Here is an 11,818-nt window from a genome sequence, read left to right as displayed (position 1 = left end):
GTGGAGGGCAGTGAGGGTTTCTTGGGAGGCAAGGAGGAAGGACGGCAAGAGTGGCCACGGTACAACTGGCGGCCACCAGAATACAGCGATGGTATCGGTGTTGCAAGGCGCTGGCACGAGCAAAGACAGAGCTGTGGGCTATGACGAGGTTGCAGGGATGGGTGAGGACGTAGAGGCTGCGAATGACGTTCTTGAAGCAGCGACAGGCAGCCCTAGTCCTGGAGGCAGCGGCAGCAGGCACAGAATGAGGCTCGTCGTCTTCGCGCGGCAGTGGCTACGGAGGAGAAACAGACTGGCCACCGCATCAGAAAGGCTATTGCGTACTTCCTCCAAGGCCGAGACCTGTGACACATCCTTGCAACCGTAATTAGCCAGGACACCAGCAGCGGTTGGTCCTCTCTGTGGTGTGAGTAAATGGTGGTATCCAACGCAACGCCGGGAGTGTTGATGCAGCTGCTACTTAATTGCAACCGGTCCGTCGCTAACTTGCAGACGGTGGCAGTGATTTCTTGAGCCAGACCGAAGGAGAACAATAATAACCAATGGAATCTCACCATGGCCGTGACGTCACTCGTGTTCTCTTCTCTGACTGGCGGAGAAATATTGGCAAATTATTGGACACGCAGACTGCCAATAGCTGGACTTTGCCTTGACGAGACTGACCTTTCCTACCCCGCCCACGGCCCTGCAATGTAGATGTAATGAATGACTCAATGAATGACAGGAGGGAGTCTATGCATGAGATCTATAACGTTACCTCATGAAAACTGTAAACGAGTGAACGAGTGAATGTGTGAGGTAGTATCTAACGGCGTAATGAATGAGTTGGCGTGTGTGTGTGTGTGTGTGTGTGTGTGTGTGTGTGTGTGTGTGTGTGTGTGTGTGTGTGTGTGTGTGTGTGTGAGTGAATGAATGAGTGAATGAGATAAAGCATGGAAATAATATGATAACAGAGTGAATGTAAGACAGTCCATGAAAAACTGAGGGTGTAATGAATGAGTTGGTCTATGAGTGAGAGAGTGTGTGAGATACTCGATGACAAAAATATAATAAATGTAAAGGAGTGAAGCATAAGTTTCTCCATGACAAATGAAAGACTACATGAACGAGTGAATAAAAGTTAATGAATGCATAACTTAAGTGAACATATAAATAAGACTTTGATGACTAATTACCTTTCTTCATAGATCGTAAGGTTCTGAGACAAAAGGACAAAAAGAATGTTATAACGAGTTCTTCTCTTCCCTTTTCTTTCTTTCCTTCTTCCCTTCCTTCCTTTCCTTTATTGCACGAATATATAATCTAGGAGAAAAATAGCTAACCTAAAAACAACAACGAAAAAAATAAAGAGCACAAAACAAACACCGATTTCCAATTACCAAAAACACCAAAAAAAAAAAAAATCCCCACCACACACACACACACACACACACACACACACACACACACACACACACACACACACACACACACACACACACACACACACACAAACAAACTCCCGTCAGAAATAAACAAAATACTAACATACACTACAACTACGCCACCAATTACTCTCAATAAATACATATACATATTAAGTACTTTTTTTTTAAATCCTGGACAAAATGTAAATCAGGAAAGTTAAATCCAAGCTTGTGTGTGTGTGTGTGTGTGTGTGTGTGTGTGTGTGTGTGTGTGTGTGTGTGTGTGTGTGTGTGTGTGTGTGTGAAAAGCAGCCCATTTCCCACAACGTGACCCGAAGAGGAGGAGGAGGAGGAGGAGGAGGAGGAGGAGGAGGAGGCGAGAAATTGAAGGGAAAGGAGGGGAGGAGAGGAGAAAGATGGTACAGATAATAATGGTAATGATGATGATGATGTATGCATGCTGATAATAACGAAAAAGGAGAAAGAGGAGGAGGAGGAGAAGGAGGAGGAGGAGGAGGAGGAGGAGGTGTGGGAACACACGCAAGAAGGAAAATGGCAAAAAATAACGAAAAAATGAAAGAAAAGAAATAGAACATAGGAAAAAAAAAGTAGAGAGACAGAGAAAATGGAAGAGAGAAAAAGTCGATACAAATAAACATAGAAAAAACAATACAAGGATAACTAAAGAGAAATTAAAATAAACGAAAGAAAACGCATGAGAGGAGGAAGAACAGGAATTAATGAGAGAGAGAGAGAGAGAGAGAGAGAGAGAGAGAGAGAGAGAGAGAGAGAGAGAGAGAGAGAGAGAGAGAGAGAGAGCGCGCAAAGGACTCACTTAAAGGGGAAGAAGAGAGGGAGGGAGAGGGAAGTGAGTGGGCGAAAATAGGATGATAAGATGGGAAAGAGGAGGCATAAAGTACGAGGAGGACAGGAAGGAGGAAGGAAGGCATTGACAGAGGTGAGACTATTCGAGGAGGAGGAGGAGGAGGAGGAGGAGGAGGAGGAGGAGGAGGAGGAGGAGGAGGAGGAGGAGAAGGAGGAGGAGTGATAAATGAAGAGGGCAAAAAGGAGAGTGAGTGGGGAAACGGCGTGCTGAAAGGAAGCAGCATCGGGCATAGATAAAGATGGAGGGAGATTTATGTGAGAGGGAAGAGAAGGAAGGGAACAGAGAGAAAGAGAGAGAAAGGAGAAGGAGAAGATGCAGAACGAGAGGGAGGGAAGGAAAGACGTGCTGAGGAAACGACTAATAAAAGTAATAGATAGAGAGGAGTGGTGTGTGTGTGTGTGTGTGTGTGTGTGTGTGTGTGTGTGTGTGTGTGTGTGTGTGTGTGTGTGTGTGTGTGTGTGTGTGTGTGTGTGTGTGTGCAAAGAAACAGGTGTGCACGCAAAACCCTAGCCACCATAAACCTCCATAATAAAAACAAGAAAAAGAAAACATATATACACACGCACACACAAGGAAAAAGAAAATTACAACACTAAATTAACTGCAACCAAAATATTAAAAAAATAAATAAATGCAAAAGGTACACCATTAGGACACACTTGCCGCACAGTGTCCTACACCTGGCCCACACCTGCCCCACCCCAGCCCTCACCTGACTCGTGGCTTCTCAGGTTAATTAAAAACACTTATTAACTGTGGGCGGAGGGCGCGGCACACCTGCGGAATGATTGATGTTTTCTTGTGGCACGGGACGATCTAGAGAGAATTAGAGGACCATTATGATCTGAGGAGGAGGAGGAGGAGGAGGAGGAGGAGGAGGAGGAGGAGGAGGAGGAATCAAAACCTATGTATGTGTCTAGGCATTACTGATTTATTTAACGATTCCATGCAATTCTCAGTCTACTCTCTCTCTCTCTCTCTCTCTCTCTCTCTCTCTCTCTCTCTCTCTCTCTCTCTCTCTCTCTCTCTCTCTCTCTCGCTCATGACGTCAGCACACTCCGTCTCCCTCTCCCTCTCCCTCTACCTCTCTCCATGACTTCACTTCCTCTGCATTTCCACGACGGAGAGTTTCTGAGAGTGAGTGACGTGACCTCATCTTGGCGTCTCGGGTCAGGTGGCTGCTGCAGGACCCCCAAATATCCACACGCGGCAGTAATGACCTCGAGTGGCAGAGAGAGAGAGAGACGGAAAGAGAGAGAAAGAGGGGGAATAAGTGAGGAAAACGAGGAGGAGGAGGAGGAGGAGGAGGAGGAGAAACGAAAGTGTGTAGGAGGATGAGATGAGGAGGAACGGTGGAGATGGAGGTGGAAGGAGGAGGGAGAGGGAAAGGAAGGAAGAAGTGATGGAAGCTGTAAGAGGTCAGGATATCCAAATGAGAGATCCTTTGACCTGTGTTACGAATGCAGGTTCTCCTTGGGCACGATAAATGTTTGAGTCGAAGTGAAGGAATAGGTCGTGTTTTTTTTTTCTTTTTTTTTTCAGAAGTAGGGATTAGGATGGTGCAGGGGGACGAGGAGGGGAAGGGATTTGTCTGTTATGGGAGTGGATTCAATCTCGCGGAGCCAGTAGACTGAGGATTCCAGGAGCTGTAGGGAATGTAGAGAGTAATCCTAAATGAAAAGTAGATTGAGAAACGAGGGTTATTTTGTAAAGCATGGATGTAATTGTTTCTTTTGTTTCGAATCAAGAATAAAGAAGAGGTGAATTCGACCTATTCTGAAGTTAAAGTATATTACGACTTTTTTTCTAACGGAGAAACTATTTGTTTATTTCTCCAGATGAATTAGGAACATACACGTGTTTTCTCGTTTGGTAAGAAAGGGAAAGAAAAGGAGACTAAATTCTATCTAGTCTAGTCGCATTTCTAATCCAAATTTACTTAGCAATACTTTTATGAAGAAAACCAAAAACTTATCAATGTATTTGGTAGCAAAATTTATAGGTTTAGAACACAAAGAAAAAAAAATGCAAGGAAATACACTCCACATCCACTTCCCACACACCAACCTCCTCCTCTCCCATCCCCGTCAAGAAAAAAAAAAAAAAATGAAGTAACAATTCTTAAACCGTACACCACCCAACATTCCTTTACAAAAAACACCACCAATAAAGAAACGAAAAAAAAAAAAAAATCAGATACACACCTCATACAAACAACCAGTAAAACACCAAAGACACCTTTCCAAACACCACCACTAAATCTCTCCCCAGAAACCTACTCAACAAAAAACATTGCAAATAACTCATCACGCAGAACAGTACATCCTTCAAACCCCTCCCCCTCCCCCTTCCAAAACGTACCACAGAGCAGCATCGGCCACATCGTCCTCACAAGGCCGTAACACTAAAACTGAGTGACAAGAAAAAGTGTACCCGAACCCGAGCTCTCTTGAAACGGACCCGAACCGCCAAGTGCTGAAATGTACCCCAAAAACTAAACACCAGAAAAACAGAAAGCGTACACACGGACGGAACAAACGTACTGTGGTGCCACGGACGAGGAATTCCCAACGTACAGAACGAAACAGGGAGATTAGAATAAGAAAGGGTGAGAAGAAGGAGAGAGAAAGAGAGAAGAGAGAGAAAGAGGGAAAGAAAAATGTAGGTATTCACGGAGTAATGATCCTTATTTGATACACACACACACACACACACACACACACACACACACACACACACACACACACACACACACACACACACACACACACACATTAGCTTTACACGCCGCTGTATTCCAGTCATTACATACACACGTACATACCGTTGCCATGACGACCAGCCAGGCAGACACATATCCCCCCCACACTGCTCTCTCTCTCTCTCTCTCTCTCTCTCTCTCTCTCTCTCTCTCTCTCTCTCTCTCTCTCTCTCTCTCTCTCTCTCTCTCTCTCTCTCTCTCTCTCTCTCTCTCTCTCTCCCTCGATGCTTTCCCCTTTGTTCTCTACCTCCTGTTCTTTGTTCTAGTTTCGTTTGTTTTTTTTATTTCATTTTATTCTATTATATTTTATTTTCCTTCTTCTTCATCTATTCTCGTTCTCCCTTTCCATTCCAGTGTTCTTCCCTGTTTGCTTATTCACTTGTTCGTATGTCCTCTCCTTTGTTCTTTTCTTTTGCGCCATTCATTCGATTTCCTATTCCATCCTTTGTCACTCGTTCCCTCCTATCTCTTCTCTCCCTCTTTTCTCTCCTTTCCCTCTCTCCCTCTCACTTTTCTGGACATGAAAAATGAAGAGAGAGAGAAAGTGAAAGTAAGAGAAAACAAGAGAGAAAGGAAATGGAGGGAGATAAAAACGGGAAGAGGGAGAGGAGAGAAATGAAAGCAGTGAAAGCAGAGAGAGAGAGAGAGAGAGAGAGAGAGAGAGAGAGAGAGAGAGAGAGAGAGAGAGAGAGAGAGAGAGAGAGAGAGAGAGAGAGAGAGAGAGGGGGGAGGACAGGACTAGTGCAGGGGAAGGGATGGAGATAGGATAGAGAGAGGTGGAGGATGGGAGGAAGAATGGGTTGGGGAGGAGGAGAGGAGTGGAGAAGGGAGGAGGGAAGGGGAGAAAGGGGAGGTGGAGCAGGGCACCTCCCCTCAGCGTTCAATTAGCGCCGTGTTCACGTAGTTAATTAAAAGCATAATCTGCTGAGCGTGCACTCTCAGGCTCGGCAAAGTAATATTTCTCTTTATTCTACCTAATGCTGAGTGCTGAGTCGCATCTCTCCAGCATCACTTCCCTCACATCACCTGTTTTGTTTGTCATTTCACTTCTTTCATGTCAGTCATTGCATTCCCTCACACTCATTTCCCTATCTCTCTCTCTCTCTCTCTCTCTCTCTCTCTCTCTCTCTCTCTCTCTCTCTCTCTCTCTCTCTCTCTCTCTCTCTCTCTCTCTCTCAGCATCACTCTTTTCATGTCAATCATAACTTTCACTCATTTCACTTCTCTCATATTAGTTATCACTTTCTCACTCCATTTCACTTTCATAAACTCATTTCACTCATCACTTCTTTCCCTCAGTATTACTTCTCTCGTGTCTTTCATCATCTTCATTCTCCCTCGGCATCACTTCTTTCATGTCATCCATCACATTTTCCTCTCACTTCACTTCTCTCGTGTCATTTAACACCTTCTCCCTCCTTCATTTCACTTTCATAAACTCATTTCACTCATCATCTTCCTTCCCTCGGCATCACTTCTTTCATGTCAATCACCTTTTTCTTCTCATTTTACTTTCATAACCTCATGTTAATCCCGACCTTCTCTTTCTTTTCTCCTTCGTAATTTTATATAACCTTCTCCCTCCCTCATTTCTCCTTCATAGCCTCACGTCACTCATAACCTTCTCTTTCCTTCACGTCACCCTCATTGTCTTTCCTTCATAGTTTCCCCCTTTCTTTACAGTCTCCCTTTCCAACTTTCATCATCATAACGTTATTTTTCTTCTCTCCATTCCCTCACTTTCTTTTCATTTTCATCTACGTATCTCTTCCCCTTTTGTCATATTCACAGCATCCTTTTTCTCTCCTCTTCTCTCTTCCTTCATTTTAAGTTTCACAGCATCTTTTTTCTCTCTCTCTTTTTCTCTCCCCTCATTTTCATCCTTACAGTATCCTATTTCCTCTCTCTTCCTTCATTTAACTTTCCCATCATCCTTTCTCTCCCGTCATTTCTCAGCGTTCTCCTCCTCCCCTTCTATCATCATTCTCATCTTCATCATCATCTCATAATCTTCTTTTCTTCCCTTCTTTCATTTTATCCTCACGTATCAATGTTCTATTTTCTTCTCATCTCTTTTTTTTCCTGTTGTTCTATGCACGAATTTAACTTTTCTCCTCCTTCTTCTCTTTCTTCTTCTTCTTCTCCTTCTCCTTCTTCTTCTTCTTCTTCCTAGTCTTCTTCTTAGTCGTCTTCTTAGTCTTCTTAGTTTTTCTTCTTCTTCTTCTTCTTCTTCTTCTTCTTCTTCTTCTTCTTCTTCTTCTTCTTCTTCTTCTTCTTCTGCTTCTTCTTCTTCATGATCTACTTACACCGCCTCATCCAGTTCCGGTCATTCTTCTCCTCCTTCTTCTATGTCTTCCTTTTATATTCCTGGAGGATGAGGAAGAGAAGGGGGAGGGGATATTGGAAGGCTGGGGTCCTTATCCACTTTATTTCGCGGCTCGATTCACTCCCTAATCCCTAATCTTGCCACCACCACCCCCTCCTGCACGATCCCTCCTTCATACCCTCCCTGCCTCACCCTCCTTCCTCCATCCCACACTCCCACACTCCTTTAGTGCCTTTAATTCTTCCTCCTAGTCATTCCCTCCCTCCCCCGTCTTCCTTCCTTCATCCCACACACCCCACACTCCGTTGAATTCTTCCTCTCATTCCCTCCCTCAGTGACCTTCCTTCCTACATCCTCCTTCAGGTCCTCCAATTCTTCCTCCTATTCTTTCTTCCCTTTCCTCATCATTCTTCCTTCATCCTTCACTCCCACACTCCTTCGGTCTCTCTAATTCTTCCTCCTTTGGTCATTCCATACCTCACTAACCCTTCTTCCCTCTTCTAAACTCCTTCCCTCCCTTTCACTTCACTTCCCTCCATTCTTCAAGTCTTACCTACTCCCATCTCTCCTTTTTCCATGCCTCCGTCACTTCTTCCCTACTCCCTGTGCTCCCTCCCTCTATACCACCCTTCCTCTGCACCCTCCCCATCTCTCAAAGTCGGGGCGAAGAAGCATAATAGCACAGCATCCACCAAACTTTAGGTGTCCCTCGTGTTTATGGAAAATGCAGCGTGTTAAGAGGACACTTCGCACCTTCACCCCAGGAATTTAAGCCTCTCGTCCCCCCAAAGTTCCCGTCAGGTTTTCATTCTACTTGCCACTGAATTCCTTCTGCTACTAAGAGGCCGCGTTCAGAAACGCTCTGCTTTCTCACACCGACTATTTTCAGCGGCCATAGAAATGATTAGCCAGGTTCTCACGAGTGCTTCTCCTATTGATAATGTAAAATCTAGTTAATCTATCACTAGAATCATAAAAAAAAAAAAACTTTAAAATCCCGTGTAACTTCATCTAGAGTGCAACAGAAGCGTTTCATAATATGGTCCCTAAAAAGAGGGGATGGAGGGAGACGAGACTGAGGTGGTCTGGGCAGGTTAAGAGAATCGGTGAGGAGTATGTAGGGAAGATGATACTGCAGAAGACGACCTAAGAGAAAGTTTATGGAAGCAGTGAAGTAAGACATGCTTGTTATGAGTGTGACAACTGGTCTGGGCACGTCAGGAGGATAGACGAGGTGTATGTGAGGAGCAGGATGCTGGAGATGGATCTATCCGGCAGGAGAAAGAGAGGAATATTTAAGAGAAAGTTTAACCATTTCTCTGTGATATGTAACTATTTACAGCCCTAGAGATAATGCGTGAAATGTTTATAAATATCTACAAGAATGAAGGGAATTAAAAAGAATTGATTTTACAATTTCTGGCCAGTGTAACGCTTGGAAGTGGTTGCAGAACAAGAAAAGATGTCTCAGAGCGGTTAATAATGAAGGAAAGATGTGTAAAATAACAGTGAAAGTATTGAGAATGCTGTGAAAGAAGATCGGCTTGTAATGCCTGTGACTGAGGAGGGCACAGAAGACCAAGCGTGTTGGAGAAGGTTGATCCGCTGTGGCGACCCCTGACAGATACAAGCGAAAGGAAATTTAGAATCGATGGGGAACCAAAAAAAAACTAAGGACCCTTCGGCAGTCTTTTTTCTTTCGAACTCACGAGGTTTATTTCGCATTAACGTTCTCCAAAAGGACTCTCCATACTCTTGTGTCCTTTAATATTCGTCCTTGCCGCATAACCAGATCCCTCAGTCCCTGGAATATAATATAGCGTTCCTTGCCCTACCCGTATCCTTCCTTCTTAGAAAAAATAAAAATAAACAATAATAGTGATATCCCCGAAAAGGACTCTTATCTTCTATATTCTTTCCTGCAACACAAATACGTCCTTCAGCTCCTCAGAAATCATCCTTTACCCATCCTATTCTTCCACTTAAACACATCTCGCATTACCGTCACCAATAAGGACTCTTCGTGCACTTCTGCCCAATAATATTCATCCTTATGCCACAGCCAGATCCCTCCATTCCTGGAAAACATTTAAATCCAATTCCAAAAAACCCACAAGATATAAAAGCGAAAAGGACATCTTGCATTTAGTTCGTTTAGAATTCGTGTACCTCTTTTCTATAATACTCATCCTTACATAACCACGTCCTTCATATTCCCCCAGAAAACATCCTATTTTCATCTCCCTTTCCACCTTCCATCCTTCTCCAACATCCCTCCACCCCAGGAAAGAAATGAAAAATATATAATATACCATAACCGGAAATTCAGCATAATTCTAAAACGATGAGGTGGACTTTGGAGAACCACAGCGAGGCAACCCGGTGATGGCCCGCGAGGTATTGGAAACTCTACGAGGATATAAGGGAAGAAGAAAACTCCCCACCAATCTAGTGATGATGATAATAATGGTAATGGATATGATGATGAAAAAAAAATGTAAGGAGCGAGTGAATGAGACAGAATAGAAAGGAAAAGAAAAGAAAAATCAGGAATTAACAGTAACATGGATAAATGACAACGTCTCTCTCTCTCTCTCTCTCTCTCTCTCTCTCTCTCTCTCTCTCTCTCTCTCTCTCTCTCTCTCTCTCTCTCTCTCTGTGTGCCGAGGTCAGCTTAAGAGGTTTCAGGATTTAGTCTTGTCAACTGATGAAGGAGAGGAAGATAGTGAAAGGAGGGTGAGAGGGAGAGGGAGAGGGAGGGAGAGGGAGAGGGAGAGGGAGAGGGCGAGGGAGAGTAAGATAGTCAACTAGTAATGTGGCTTAAAATGACGTTTTCTCCTTCGACGCCCAGAGATAAGGCAATAATGTTGGGCTAAAAGGCTTGTGTTATTCTCAAACTTTGGGCTGGTGATGACATTTTTCCAGAGAGAGAGAGAGAGAGAGAGAGAGAGAGAGTGGACTGATTTAATTCTTTTCCCATTTTGCTCTCCCTTTCCTTCTTTCTTTTCTCCCTTCCTTCTTTCCTTCTTCAGTTTTCTTCTTTCCTCCTTTCCTCCCTCTCCATCTCACCTCCTACTGTAACCAACACACACACACACACACACACACACACACACACACACACATTTTTTTTTTTCCCACGCCTCTCTTTCTTCTTTGGTTCTGTGTTGTGGTAGGACAAGGGTTCTCCCTCTCTCTCTCTCTCTCTCTCTCTCTCTCTCTCTCTCTCTCTCTCTCTCTCTCTCTCTCTCTCTCTCTCTCTCTCTCTCTCTCTCTCTCAAATTCCTCCTTGCCAAATGCTACCAAGACGAACATTCCTCAGTCCTTCCTCCTTCCCTCTTTTCTCCATACCTTCGCTTTCCTACTTTCCCTCTTTATAGATCTTCCTCCAGTAACTTCCCTATTCTTAACCCCCTTCTCTCTCTCTCTCCCTATTTCCTTTCTGGCCTGGGTTATTACAGAGGTATAATCTGAAGGTGTATCCAGGTACTTGGGTGTTCAGAAGGCCAGTGATGGGGTGAGGGGATCAGGAGGGGAGAGAAGGAGCATGGGGTGGTATTGATTGGGGAAGAACAGCAGGGATTGTAAGGTTGGTGGTGATGAGGATGACCAGAGCTTACCTATCATGTGGTGACTTCTGTTATTTGTGGTTCTTTTTTTTCCAGTTTTTTTTTTCTTTTCTTGTTTGTTTTTCCATTTCGTTTTATTTTTTTCTTTCTTCTACTTGTTGTTGTTGTTGTTGTTGTTGTTGTTTTTGTTGTTGTTGTTGCCCTTGTTCTTCTTGTTCTTTTTCTTGTTATTGTTGTCCTTTTCCTTGTTCGTCTTGTTCTTGTTTTTCTTTTTGTTCTTGTTTTTCTCCTTGTTCTTCTTCATCATCTTCGTCTTCATGTTTCTCTTTCCAATAGTTACTGCCTTCTTTTATTTCCTCGTATGTATGAACTGCCACGGCCACCACCTCCACCACCACCACCACTTCCTCGCCTTAGTCCCCCCTTCCTAGTCTTCGTCATCGTCCTGGTCTTCCTCTTTCTCTTTTACTGCCGCTGTTAAACCTCCTTTACCACCACCACCGCCACCACAACGCTCCGTCATCTTCCTGCTGTTATTACTCACGATCCTCCTCCTCCTCCTCCTCCTCCTTTCTTCCGTCATTTTCAATCTATAAGCCTAGAACTTCTTTTACGCCCCACTGTCTGGTGCGCTTGGCCCCCTATTAATGGCCCATTATCACATTTTTTGACACATTATTCCCAATACATCGTCCGGCCTTCCTCCTCTTCCTCCATCTCCACCTCGGCCTCCATCCCCTTCCCCTTCCTCCTCCTCCTCTTCCATCTCCACCTCGGCCTCCTTCCCTCCTCCCAAGTTTTTTTTTTCTTTAATATTTATCTAAGTTTTATATATTTAATAACGTCAGGTGTGTTTTTAGTCTTTTTTTC

The 11,818-nt window shown here is 44.0% G+C and overlaps 1 long non-coding RNA gene across 1 annotated transcript in view; it reads right to left on the bottom strand.

Moving 5' to 3' along the window:
- Positions 1-547: 547 nt before the first annotated feature.
- The window catches only part of LOC135106456 (uncharacterized), a 96,261-nt gene continuing 84,990 nt past the window's right edge, over positions 548-11,818 (bottom strand). The window contains exon 4 of the long non-coding RNA XR_010271314.1: positions 548-685. This is a non-coding gene — a long non-coding RNA (uncharacterized LOC135106456). The remainder of the gene's footprint in view (positions 686-11,818) is intronic.

The sequence above is a fragment of the Scylla paramamosain genome, chromosome 13 (assembly GCF_035594125.1).
Source record: "Scylla paramamosain isolate STU-SP2022 chromosome 13, ASM3559412v1, whole genome shotgun sequence".
NCBI lineage: Eukaryota > Metazoa > Arthropoda > Malacostraca > Decapoda > Portunidae > Scylla > Scylla paramamosain.
The sequence above is the reverse complement of the archived record's forward strand: the minus strand, read 5'-3'. Positions and strand labels throughout refer to the sequence as shown.